This window comes from Lepidothrix coronata, unplaced genomic scaffold, assembly GCF_001604755.1.
Source record: "Lepidothrix coronata isolate B3197 unplaced genomic scaffold, Lepidothrix_coronata-1.0 Scaffold169, whole genome shotgun sequence".
Lineage (NCBI taxonomy): Eukaryota > Metazoa > Chordata > Aves > Passeriformes > Pipridae > Lepidothrix > Lepidothrix coronata.
Genome location: NW_016690349.1, coordinates 1007104 through 1021454, shown reverse-complemented (window position 1 = coordinate 1021454; position 14351 = coordinate 1007104). Strand labels below are relative to the sequence as shown.

The following is a 14351-nucleotide window of genomic DNA, read 5'->3' as shown; positions in this document are numbered from 1 at the left end:
CTGCAGCCCCAAACTACTGTCCTAGGACTGCCATTCCAACGGGTTCTGGGGAATCAAGGGGAGCATCAGAGCTTGCTAGAGGATGTTCAGCCAGCTTCATAAAGGCAAATAGTGGCAAGAGGAAGAAAGGAAAGCATTTGGCTTTCATGCAGTATAGCAGATATATTATCATTTGCCTTACCTTATGGTTCTCCAAAACAGATTCAGTGAGGCAAGCTGAGTTCAGATCTGCTGAAGGATTGGTAAAAGGATATGCTAAGTGACCTCTTTAAATTCAAAAATTGACTTACCTTTGTATGAAGCAAACTAAGAACATCAGGAAGATGCATAGGCCAATCATGATAGCAAGTCTGACAAAAATGCTTTTAAATAATAAAAATAAAAGGCATGTCTTATTCTAGTCCCAGTCTTTCTCAGTCTAGTAATATAACATATTCCAGAGTTTATCCATCAGAATTTAAGGCAGTGCAATTGCTACACTACATCAATATCTAATTATAATTCACTTTTCAATTGCAGCTGTGGAATCATACAGATCTAAATTATGTTCATTTCTAAATTCTGCACAATAGTTAGAAATGAGAATACTTCAAAAATGAAAGAGAATGTTCTGTTGAACAGTCGTTTAAAGGTTTGACTGTGTGTGTTCAGACTAATAAAACTCTGAAGTAGTTGGTTTTTGTGCAGCATTATATATCTAAACAAACTGTCTGCTAATGTAAATTGTTCTGTATTGAGACTAACAAAGAGCTTTTAGCCCAAGAGAGCCTGTCCCCTGTAGCAGTTCAACTGACATATTTTGCTTTGCCTAATGCTACGTTGCAGTTTTCTTTAGGATAAAAAATAATTGATGCAAATACGACCGAGTGACTTTGCTGTGTTAATTGCAGCCTGTGCACGTCTTATATGAGGGTTGGTGAAGTACCTCCATCAACAGCCTGATATCCATTTCGTTGCCTGCTGTGACAACAGAAATATCAGACTCGAACAGGAGCTTGCCTTTTGCTTTGAGTTCCCTCGAGGTGCTGCAGTGTTTCTGAAAGGCAGTGGGCTGAGATCACCAGGCTGTGAAATTGCCAGCTCAGGTGCAGGGCAGGCACTGGCACTGCGACTTGGCCCCACCGTGGGGATCACAGCCAGCTGCCCATCCTCCTCCTGCACCTGTCTTCAGGAGTCAATTAAGGCTATTCCCTATGAAGGTTTTATTTTGAGCTAATTGATGCTGTTGCTTGTACAGGCCTTATTTTGAGCTAAGCAAATCACCCACAAAGTTTGTATTACATTTTCTAAAGATACGCCTTATAATTCTGCATACGTATTTCCTTTACATATTCAGATAATCCTCATCTATTAGAGGCAAGAAAGATTCTCCTCTTTTTTTGTCATTTCTGTTTTGAATTACAAAGGTTTTATGCCTACAGATGTTAGTTGGGTGCAGAAATGTTTACTGCTCTGTGAATTTCCCTAGTGACTCCTTAAAGGATAGGTATATAGATATCTAGATATATAGATATAGTCCCAGGTCCCTCAGTGTAACAAACAATTTTAAACAGAGGATTTTATTTTCTCAGCAGCTCAGCTCTTCTTCCAAGCACCTTGGTACTTTTCACAGAATCCCAGAATCACAGAATATTCCGAGTTGAAAGGGACCCACAAGGATTATCAAGTCCAGCTCTTAAGTGAATGGCCCATACGGGGATTGAACCCACAACCTTGGTGTTATTAGCCCCATTCTCTAACCAACTGAGCTAATTTATTTCTTTTCATCTCTCTGCTCTTTCATTTCTGACTCTATGCTAATGCCCAAATTCTTTTGGTCTCTATCAATATTTATTACTTGAAAAGACTTTGAGTAAATATCCCTTTAAGTCCTCTGCAACAGCTGATGAAAAGAAAGGTCTTATAAAGTTCTTATTTCTTTCAACTTCTAGTTGCCTCACTTCTGATTGTGGGATACTCTAGATGAAACCTTAATTTTTACATCTTTAAATGCAATCTAGAATTCCTATCCTTCAGGCAATTTTGGAAAAAAACCCCACCATTTTAAATATAAAAAAAAAACCAAGCAAAAATAAAAATAAAAGCATTTTGTCCTGGTTCAGAGTAGTTTTGCTTAGCTTCGATTTTACTGATAAGATGTTGACACCTCTGATATGACAACAATCAGAACATTTTTAGTACAGTGCGAGACAGCATAATTGTAAATACCTTTGGACTTTCACATGCTAAAACTTTCAATGTAATCTTGTTCCTGAAGCAGTTTTTAAATGTATCTGTATGTGAACAGCAGACTGTCAAATTACGCTGAATTCTTTTTTTATAATCTATTAACTGTTCGGTGTTAGCTCATCAGATGTGCTGTAATGTGTTCAAGTGCCCAGTTCAGAATGTTTTCCCCATTGAGGCTGATTTAAGTTAGTGAGAGCCATCCCTTATAGCTTGACAACAATCCCCTGTTTTGTCCAGTGCATCTGTACTTACTATGCACTAATTCATGCTAGGTGGGGAAGAGCTGTCTCAGAAACCACCTGCGCCATGGACAAATTACTTAGGGATCTAAAAAGTTCTGGTTCCAAACTGGATGACTATTGAACAGCACAGGAAATCATCACAAGTGCTAACAAAAACCACAGTAGGGCTGCTCTGATAAGGAACTCCTGTGCTTTCTGTGGGTTTGTGTGCAGCACGGGGCTGGGAATGAGGGCTCAGTGCTGGCTCCTGCCTGGGGCTGCACAAGGGCTTGTCAGGTCAGAGGCTGGGCCGCATCCCTTCAAAGTGGAGTACACACAAGCTGACCTGGGAAATTGCTGCAGAGTAACAGCTGGTTGTAGGGTACCCCATTTTCTCTGTGCAGATAAACCCTATGACTCACTCCAGGGAAATAGGAAGTGCCTCCTTCAAACCTGCACTGGGAGAGACTTCCATTGTAACACATCCATTTTAACAGGAAAGAACCACGGGAAAAGAACAAATGTTACATCAAGTGGCGAAGCACTATTTTATGTTAAAATAAACTACAAAAAAAAATCAACAAAGCAAATTTGGCATAGAAGTGAGGATAATGTCTCCCAAACCACTTAACTATTTCCTCTTATGCCATAATAGAAACATGGGAAAATGCTACCACATCAGATTAGCAGAGCCAGAGTGCAGGACCATTCCACAACTGGAAATTAAAAAAAGCCCTACCATCAGAAGCTTTCTTTCTGCACTGCAGGTGTCAATTGCCTTTTCCATATACTTCCCAGAGACAAAATTATATCACAATAGCAAAATTTAAAGAAAGGCAAGCAAACAAAACCCAAAAAAACCAAAACACAACCCAAACAGGGGAAAAAAAAAAAAAGGCAACAAACAAACCCAGAAACACTCAAAGAAAACCCCCAAAACAAAAAAAAACACCAAAACCAAAAAAACCCCACCCAGACAGTTCCAGAGCACAGAAAGGCAAATTTTGCCTGACTGGCCTCTTGAAGGATAAATTGTGCTTTTTGTAGCCTTCTGGAAGGATGGCTCTGACAAGACTAGGACCAATCCTGTGACTGGCACTTCAATGGCAAGAATGACTTTGGTATGACTTTGACTTATCCTGTGGACTTCACTTTCCAAGGGACTTTGCTTTCCGTTTTTCATGGCATCTCCCATTTAATGTTACAAGATTTTCATTATACCAAAGATTGCAAAATAGGTCTTTATTTTCATAACCAGCTTAGTATCTTATCATTGCAGGCATTTTTCTTCTCCCAATTTATTTAGCATACCAGTAGTCATGTTAATCTATCCCTAATGCATTTGGCTCACACCAGTGTTAAGCTTTCACTGAAAAGCTGCCAGAATTGATATCTCAAGTTTCCACTTTGCTGTGAAAAGTGCACAAACTGTATTCAGAACAGTTTGTGTTTGCCTTTATTTTCAGTTCAAGTGCAGGAATACATAAACTCATCCTACCATTTCTCTGTCCAAATCCTGTCTGAAAGCTGTCCTGGCCAAGCCTTGTTTTCCACTGCCTGGCAGAGATACATAAAGAGTGCTTCTGGGCTAAGAAACATGTTACACCCAGAAGAGTCTTGATCCTCACGTGTCCAGACTGGGGACCTCACTAGAGTACATCAAGTTACGTTTTAGCTTGCATGCCAGGGCATTGCTTGTTTAGGAAAAGTCTGACACATTCTCTAGTCTTGCCCAACTACTTGGTCAGGAATTCACCTGAAGCACTCAAGGCTGACCAGTGATGCAGCCTAAAGACTGATAATTACTTCCTCACCTTGAGGTTTTTGTAGATGAAAGTTTTGGTAGCACAGATCCCAGTATTCAACTAATGATAGGACCTACATGGTTGACAGCTGAGGTTAAAGGTCTTGAAACTCGATGCCAAGGTGAGTCAGCTAAAGAGTTCTACATAACAGACCTGACCTTACTGGTTACTACAGTATCATTTTGAGGTTTCTCCTCTCCTGACCAACTTGAAAAAGCATAGTCACTTGGCAGTAGATATTTGAAGGTAGTAATTTTTTTCATGCAAAAAGAAGTCTCACATCTGACCACTTCAACTCAGGGAAGTTAAAAAGTTAACACCCAGCCCAATTATTACTATAGGAAAAACTGTGTAGGAGAGGCCAGATTACTTCAGATGCATATTCATCAGTGGGAAACTGGGAAACTTGAAACAACCACAGTGGCTATGTTAATAAACTATGGCTGCAAAGCTACATAACGGTGCTTTTTGTCTTAGCCTTCTTAAAACATGCAGTTGGTGATTGGAGAAATAGTGTAAGGCTTCTCTACACCGGCCGAGTGTCCTAACTGCTAAAACACATGTATTCATTCTCTTCTCCAATTAATCTTTATTTAGTGCCTGAACACTAAAATGGGAGTATAGCAAATAGTCTTCTACAGCTTGGTGAGTGCAGCCTTAACCTCAGAAACATGAGTTCACCTCCCCACGTGCAGGAGAGGAACTCAAGCTGCTCTCCTCCTCCCCATTCAGGTAAATGCTCTGACCAATGAACTCTGGACACTGTGGGGGAGAAGAAGGAAGGAGAAAGAATATAATATCTTATTCTCTCATCGTTAATTAGTTCTAGTGGTGCACTGAATCTCACAGATGAAATCTCTGGTTCATAGAACACGGGCTGCCTGCTTGCGACCATCAGAAGAGTTATCCTTTGGGTAATGTCCCAAAGCAGACTTTAAGAACTAACAGATACTTGGATAGTTTCCAGGTTAGACAGCTTCCAAGAGAGATTTGAAATGGTTTGGGAATTTAGAGTTTTGGTGTTCTTTTTGTTTGGTTGGTTGTGATTTTTTTAAGATGCAAACAGTGTTGACAGAATTTGGAATCTTAGTCTTATTATGGAACTCTTCTTAAATCATTTGGAAACCTAAGTCTTATCTATTGATTGATTTATACTTGAAATTCATTAAAAATCAATACAACTATGTGATTGGTTTGATTTCTATCACCTGTAGGATATATGGCCTTATAGGTTTTTTTTCCAGTAAGCTATATTATTTTTAACTGTTGACATGTGTTACCTTTTCAGAGTGGAAACCTTTCAAATAGTAAGATTCAAGACAATATGTTTTTGGAGTAACACATTTCAGTGTCTGTTCCACAAACCATAGGGTTTGCTGTATTTAATTGGCTTAGTGCAATCTGTGTGGCTGTCAGAGGATGGCGTCATGGTTTCTTGGAGTGGAATTTCGAGAAACTGAAGGAGATTTCAGAAAGGAAACTTAAAAAAAGTGAGAACTGAAGTACTTCTTTGGAATTGTTAGATTTTCATTTACAAAATGCCATTCCATGTAAACCTTGCATGGTCTGCATCACTTCAGCTCCTTAAAGTCTTAGAAACAGCAGTTAGCTTGGATCTGAGGCATTGATATACTCCCCTTCTTTTTCTTTCCTATCTTCTTTAAAATATGTCAGTGAACAAGTGCCTTCCATTCTTCAGATGATTTAACATTGGAAAAGTACAAGGGTTTCCCTGGACAGCTGCAAAGCTGAGACATGAGATTGAAGTATTATTCCTAATGAAAACCATCTAAGACTGCACAATCTAAAATCTAAAGTGATATTTTCCCTATCTTGTTTGGGAGATCAGTAGCTTTGGGTTAACCATAACCAACATATTTCCCTTCTGTTGCATCAGTAACGAGTAGTGTGCAGTGTAATACTATAGCCTTGAGACAGCATTAGAGCTCTCTCCTGGAATGCTGCATTATCTGCTATGAACTAATCCTTGTATCACATCACAGTTGCAGTGACTGATGAGTCTTTTCTTTATAGGTTATGAAAACAGTATAATTTATATTCCATCTGCTCACCACAACATGAGGAATTCAGAGAAGGCACCCCCCACCCCACTTACTGCTTGTTTTATCCTAAGTCACATAGGATACAGTCATGTTAGTTACGTAGAGATGAATCACAAACTTAAAATAGATATTAAAACAAAAATATAGCGCATTTCGTCTCCTAGATACACTTTTCAAGAAAGTGTGGCTTTGAAAAACTAATCCTTCTCAATAAATGTCACTTACTTACGGAAAGGATTAAGCACTGTTTGGAAATTTGTGGTCTATTTATATACAAGATCAAGTAAAATAATCAAAGTGTCTTCTGGTTTTGGAACTTTTTTAAAAATTCCTCTTACATATTGTTGAATGTCTATAACACAACCTTGAAGCTTTCCTCTCTTGTTCAGTTTAGAAACACAGAAAAGTTACTTTTTATGGCTTCTTATGTATTTTGCTGAGAATCCTTAAAAGCAAGGACATGAGAATTTTGTTTCCATTACTCAAAATAGCACCATAATTTATTGATTGGAGCAAATTGAGCAATATTTTCAACAGATACCCAAAAGATAATCTTACTTACCCTCTCCACACACATTTTAAATGACTGTGCTTGCGCAGTGCTGGCTTCAGCAGGGTCCTTCTTGATTTAAACGTAAGCTTAAAGTGAGACCCTTTATTTCACATATGGCCCAGAAAATGCCCAGTAGGGTGATTGCTAAATGCATGACTGAGAGAAAAAGAAGTCTCCTAAGTTATTGTTCGCCAGCAAGCTCAAAACCTAGGGGAATTTGAAAATTCTCCTTTGTTGCTTTTACATGATACCTGTCAATATTTCTATTTGCAGAATAATGACTCCGCTTTCCCTTTTCGAATTAATGTATTTAAAGAATGAATCTGTTCCTTGGGTCCTGCTAGTACTTTTCCTCCTCTGGTATGGGAACCTGCATCCCTGAAGGCAACAAGAGGAAAATTCTCTGCATAAGGATATGAGAACTGACAAAAAAATGCCTGTTGTCCTTCAATGGCTCTGTATTTTCAAAACAACCCACCCCAACACCAGTGGGCCTTGAAAGAAATTCGCTGATGTTATGTTTCCTGTTGCCACTCCTTCACACTGCTTGCCCAGTTTTCCATGAGTGATATCCTGTCTCACTAGGGCAAGAATTAACAATAAAAGGTTTCCTCTTTCTGATGTTTCACATCAAAAGAAGTAGCACCTTAGTGGACATTGTACCTCTGATCAAACTTTTTTCCTTTCTTTTTAAATTTTTCTTTCTAAAATATATTCAACATCTTCTCTGTTGCCACTGCATTTGGTTTGGGGATTTTTTTCTTTAATATTTTTGTTGGTTGGTTGGTTTGGTTTTGGGGGTTTTTTTGTCAGCTTCTTACATGATGTTTGTTTTTAATTTTAGTCTCTTTCTATCTGTGGGGTTTTGTTCTATAGTTTGGTAGTCACCATTCAGGAAATGTCAGAACCTCAGCTTAGTGAGTGGGAGCTCTTATCTCCCATTCTCAGTCAGTGAATCATATACTGATCATTGTAGATGTTGAGAGCCACTTTGGGGGTGTTGTAGGTGGGGCTTTTTTGTTTTTTAACCTAGAGCAGCAACAGCAAACCTTTCAATAGAGATCAGACGCAGGCACAAATTATCCCAGCACCAGCTCTCTTGGATCTAGAAAACCAGTAGAGTTGTTACATGACAAGAATATCCGTGATCTGAAGCTTAATTGTACAGGTAGGCAGAAGCTTGCTTGACCACCAGTAGCTGGTGGAACAGCACCCTAAAGTTGCTATCCATCAACTTTTAGAGTAGTGTATTGGCCAAATAAGACTAATTTGAAGTTTAATGGAGCCACACTGCTGATCTTGCTGAGAGTGAGTAAGATTATTTAGAAATGCCCGATATGGATTTAAGCAATCCCATGTTAGTAGAAGTTTGCAATTACTTTACTTGAGCCACAAAAGTTTGCCTCTCCGAACTATTTAAGTCATCAACAGAGTAATTACCTAATAATTCTCAAGATACTTGAATGTGTCCAGAGGAAGGCCATAAAGCTGGTGGAAGGACTGGAAAGCATGTCCCATGAGGAGTGTCTCGTGTTTGTCTAATTTACAGAAAAGGAGACTGAGGGGTGACCTCATTGTTATCTACAGTTTCCTGAGGAGGGGAGGTGTAGAGGGAGGTGCTAAGCTCTTCTCCCTGGGATCTAGTTGTAGGACACATGGGAATAGTTCAAAGCAGCACCAGGGCAGGTTTAGTCTGGACATCAGGAAGCTTTTCTTTACCAGGAGGGTGGTCAAACACTGGAACAAACTTCCCAGAGAGGTGGCTGATACTCCAAGCCTGTCAATGTTGAAGAAGCATTTGGACAGTGCCCTTAATAGAAATCTTGAACTTTTGGTCAGCCCTGAGGTGGCCCGGCAGGTGGACTAGATGCTCTTTGTAGGTCTCTTTCAGATGAAATACTCCATTCTAATATTTTGAAGAGAGAAGGAAGACTGTATGCTGTGGGATCTTTTGTTTATTGGTTCAGGTTATTTTTTTTCATTTTCCTTCTTTTAATTTCCATCACCTCTCCTATGAATATGGATTGAGAGATTGTGATTGTTTAGCTGGAGAAGAAAAGGCTCTGGGGCAACCTTATAGCACCTTCCAGTACCTAAAGAGGACCTACAGAAAAGCTGGAGAGGGACTTTTTACAAGGGTATGTAGGAATAGGACAAAGGGTAATGGCTTCAAACTTAAAGAGGGTAGGTTTAGATTAGATATTAGGAAGAAATTCTTTGCTATAAGGGTGATGAGACACTGGCACAGGTTGTCCAAAGAAGTTGTGGATGCCTTTTCCCTGCAAGTTCAGGGCCAGGTTGCATGGAGCTTTGAGCAACCTGGTCCAGTGGAAGGTGCCCCTGCCCCTGGCAGGGAGGTTGGAAATAGATGGTCTTTAAGGTCCCTTCCAACCCAAACCATTCTATGATTAAATGTGTTGGACATATAATAATATAAAGTTGTAACTTCAGGCTCAGTGGAAAACTGCAATTACCATCTGCAGCAAGAAACCTGAGACATTTGGTATATTCCCACGTGTAACAGAAGTGAAATGGGAGATAAGCTTCCTCAGAGGGACGTTGACTGTTAGGAAACATCATCGTAAATGATCATGAAACAGGCAAAACAGTGCTGGACAACAAAGCCACATGCTGCAGCTCAGAATTAACTAAAAATAAATTGTGTCCACAGCGCAATAAATTATCAGCAAGACAGATGATGGCCAAGAAGAGGAAAACCATAATTGTTTCCTCTGGGTCTGGATTTCTGAAAGTAAACACTCAGTCTTGTCCCGACTTTGTAACGGAAAATAGAATTCAATAGCATGGAGGAAACTGGAGAATCGTACAATAACAACACAGCATTTAAAAGCTTAGCCATATGAGGTAAGGGAGCGATAATGACAATTGTTCTTTACATCTGTGCTGAAAACAGAGTGAGAGGAAGTTTGATCTGCCAGAGGGGCAACAGTCTGGGTTCTGAGAGGCCTTGGCCTTGCTGGTTCTCCTGTTTACTCCTCGTCTCTGAACCAGACATTGAATTCCCTTGTTTATACAGTGCTTCCCAAGTCATACCTCTTTCTGGGAGGAGGGTTTTTCTCAGAGATTAAAGAGCAGAAGAGAGCTGGCAAACAGTTTTTCAAAGTCGACATAGTGATGTAATAAATAGTTACAAGAGACCACTCTATGGTGATGGTAAAGATCATAGCTATCAAAGAACTTGGGACACCTGCCAGTTTCATTTTAAAGGCCCTGGTAACACTTAATGAATTCTATATTTTCATTCAAAGGCTGTGATTTGTTTTTTTCACTAAATTTCCCAGAAAGTCTCTGCTTAAGTTCCCCATGCTTATATAGTTAACCTTTGACCACGTTAAGTAAGGGTCTCTCCAAATTAAGAGAACATTTTGTTAGCATAGATGGGATGATTGTTCTGGGAAAGTCTCCAGCCCAAGTAATTTTGAGCACGCTTAATTATATGGATGGAACTGCCAAAAGACTGCTTAGGTCCCCACCTAATTTGGAGAATTTTCTAGGCCTTCCCACATAGAAACAAGTTCATCTATGAAAGTGGACATGCAAACACATTTTCTTAGGAGCAGAGTTTAGACACATATGGATCCCTAATGCTCTGATCCCAGAGCTAAAAAAAATTGCTACTAAATTCAAGTGCGTACTGATGGTTCTCCATTGCTTCCAATGCAAATTCTGATGCTAACTAAAGCCATTGCACTTTGTTGAGCAGTCATTTAGCTCCTTAATAAATTGCTTGTCAAAAGAAGGGACTTGGCCAGAGTACCGGTTGATTCAATTAGCCAAGTATTGCCTCACATCTGGGGACAAAATCTGCAGACTAGATAGCTCACAAGCAGCCACATACCATAACATAACCTGATCTTGTTCTCCATGCTAAACCTGGACTAGGAAGAAGCAAAGGAGTTGGATACCTCAACTGCATATCATCCAAAAGGTGTCCTCTACCAGGGAAATTCTTGACTGAGCAAACCCAACTGTTCTCCAGCATCATCCTCCTTTTTGCAGATAACACAAGGATGAGAAAGTCACAGTAATATGACCCTGTGTCACAGCCATATTTCACAATTGCACGATTTTAGTAACAAGAGGAAAGAGTTTTGTCCCATCAGCACTAGCAGTTACAGCAGCATGGTCAGCCCCACCACATGCATCACAGACAACTTTATCCCTGAGATCCATTGCTGACAAGGTGGAGCAACAGTCAGGATCAGCTGAGGGGTAAATGGGCAGAACTGCCCAGTCTCACATCCACCACTGTATCTCACAACCAGGAGCAGATGTACTGGACTACACTGAGAAAATGGATGGGTCGAGTGCATCCTGCCACTGGACTCCCTGATTTTGTAGCTGATTTGGGGTTTTAAGTTTTGTGTTAGTTCTTGGGAGTTGTTTTTGAGCTAAAATTCTTGTGACAGTACACACTGTGCGAGCTTTGTGCAAGTTTTAGACACCATTGACCCGCAATGACATAAATACATAATGAAATGAAAAATAAATTACCAGCTGTTTGGTTTCTCCATAAGCAATTATACTTAAAGGAATTTATTAAAAAGAATGTCACTTGCAGTGCTATTCACAGCTAAACATAACTTACTCCAAATACCATAGACAGGAAGTTAGGGTTAGTGCTGCCTTTTTCTCACTTGCAAAGGATGACCTACAACTCACCTCCCTGTGGGGGTGAGGAGGAGGCCATCCTTTCCCTTGGGCTAGGCTTCTGTGTCCAAACTGCTACTGCATTGCAGCACTGACAGATAGTTACATGCCCAGGGAAGTGGTGGATTCTCTGTCCCTTGAGGTTTTTAAGATGAGACTGGATGTGGCACTTAGTGCCATGGTCTAGTAACCATGGCTGTGTTGGAATAAGGGTTGGACTTGATGATCTCGGAGGTCCTTTCCTGGCTGATTCTATGATTCTGATTCCTGTGTCTGTCCCACAACACTCACATATATCACCCCATCTGCTTTAGGTCTCATCCCTGTGCTGCGAGAGAGAGTGACAAACACTCCTCTCCTGTTACAATACCTCCTTTTCCAGAGGAAGTGCCTTGAGGCCGTGTGAGAGCTTGGGAAAAGTGGAGGTGGGGTCAGTTGTTTCCTCTGCTCCCTGTGTGCTGTGACATAACGAAGTATCCCTATTTCCTGGCAGCACGGAGAGGTCTGGACTGCATCAATTGCAGATTGATGTGCTAAAAGAAATTTTGAGAGCTTGCTTCAGTGATAAATAATGTTTAGAATAATTGAAAATATGAGCTGGTGATATATTAAAAATCATTTAAATCAAAGGCCACTTTGGGGGAAACAGGTTTTGTACACTTCCTTGTAGTTGCTGTAAACACCTCAAGACACCTCAGGTCCTGGACAAGGCAAGGGGAAGCACATACCTTTCTGACACATGTACATTCCTTGGTTCACCATGGGATGAAACACCCTTCCTGCTGAGCTGTTTGCAGCAGCAGTTGGAATTTATCCCATGCTTTTAATCTGACCATAAACAACGGCACTGCATTTGTCTCTCTCATTTCTGAATGTTGTTTATACTCAACTGGATGTAGCGAAAGCTGACTAGTCCATCTGGATTTCTTCCCTTAGTGCTTTTCCAGAGTAATTAATAAACTTTATCCTGTTTGCTGGTATCACTATGAACCCCTAGAAACAGAGAGTTGTGGTGTTTCACATCAGTTTTGAATTCAGGAAGGGGGAAAAAATAATTTTACCTGCATGACAGTACTTTCTAAAGAGGTATAAAATGGCAGTGACTCTCAAGAGGGGTCAACACCACTTTTCTCATATTTCAGTGAGGTCAATATAGCAGGAAAATGCACCCATGGCATATGTATATTTAACAATATGTAGGAAACTGAAGAGAGCTCAGATCATGTCTGATCACCTCCAATCATGTGTTCAAAGCTCTCAGCAATCCAGTAGAAGTATGTTCATCTAATATTTGAAAGGTCTTTGCATCCAGTGAGCTGAGCTGCTGTAGAAATCTGGACATTTGTCAGAGCACTTGGCAGAAGCATGCAAGGGCCATTTCTGATAGAAAACCTGTATGAATACCTATATACACACAAATGTGTGTGCCAGGAACTGCTGCAAACACACAAATTTTGATACTTCTTAGCTTTATTTTGAATTTTTTAAATAGAAGCAGGAATCAGAGTGTGAATCACTATATTAGGCTAAAAACTTGTCCCACATGCGAGTGGGTGCTGTGAGGCATGCCTGTCCCTACTTTCTCTCGTAGTAAAGCTGTCCTGTGAAGTGTTTTTCTTGGCTACAGTCTATAGAAATTAACTGTAGTTTTCTAAGCAAGAGGAAGTGGGAGAGTGGGCTGGTTACTCTCCTAAATTGCCTGGGAGAAATTCCTAGGCAAAGAATTCTCTGTCCAGTTTTAGTGAGAGCAACCAGACTTCTGAGCATTTTCTTATGTCAGAAACTAATCCTAGCACAGTTTATACATGCTCAAGGACTGTCACAAAGAGTACTACAGGCTAATTCATCCCAGCAATTTCTCTATAAAAGAGGCTGCTGTGATACCTTCAGAACATTCAGTCACATCTGTGCTGCATATTGCAAGGATGACATCAGGCACAAGCCACATAATTCCAGAAACACCCTTGGAAAAAAACTTATCTATAATATCCCTCAATCTATTATAGCAGCACAACATTTATTAAATCGGATTATTATTGTCACAGGAACCTGCAAGATCATAGGCTGCTTGAAGCTATGCGCTTTCCCACCCACTGTCCGCTGGAGACGACCAGATGGAAACCACATTTCTTCCTGAAGAGATGCAATGGCAACTGCACCATCTTCTGGGCTAATGTCTACTAGACCATCATCATGCAGTGGGAGCACACCTACCTGTGTTGTGTCAGGGTCATCTCTGGTTATACAGCTTTACACTCTCTGTTCTATAGCATACAGGCAGAAGAGAAAGCTTCAGATGGTGACTCGGTGGCCCACTGGGACATGATGTGGTTAACAGTCTGCTCTGGGGTCAGCAACAAGTCCCTTCTTTACCGCCAGTTATGTGTTAACTGTTCTGCAAACAACAAAAGGAGGTAAAAAAAGCCTTGGATCCAAATGTACACAGACACAGCTTCTTGTTCTCATTTGAAATGGAAAATTTAAGTACAGATGTTTAGATATACTGTCCTCTAGCAGCTTCTTGCCTGCTGCTCACTTTCACAAGAGCCTTTTATAATTTAAAACATGCTTGAGGCTTCCGATTACTCAGGAGTGCTTTCCATTACAGCAGTCGTGAAGCTCTGTTCCTCTGACTGTCCCCAGCAACCCTACATGGGCTGTGGTTCATAACCCCCCTGGCCTTCTTTGTTACAGGCTTTTCTTCCCAGTCTGACTATGTGCATTGCAGAAATAGTCTTTCGCTTTCCAAAATGCACCATAATACAGTACAGGACAAACAATTTGAACTGGGATCTCAAACTAAGCCCCT

The 14351-nt window shown here is 40.4% G+C and overlaps 1 protein-coding gene across 1 annotated transcript in view; it reads left to right on the top strand.

Annotated features, from left to right (window-relative positions):
* Positions 1 to 13686, top strand: part of CUNH14orf132 (chromosome unknown C14orf132 homolog) — a 54566-nt gene extending 40880 nt beyond the window's left edge. The window contains exon 3 of the mRNA XM_017829847.1: positions 13588 to 13686. The gene's annotated coding sequence lies outside the window, so the exon portion shown is untranslated. The remainder of the gene's footprint in view (positions 1 to 13587) is intronic.
* Positions 13687 to 14351: the final 665 nt, after the last annotated feature.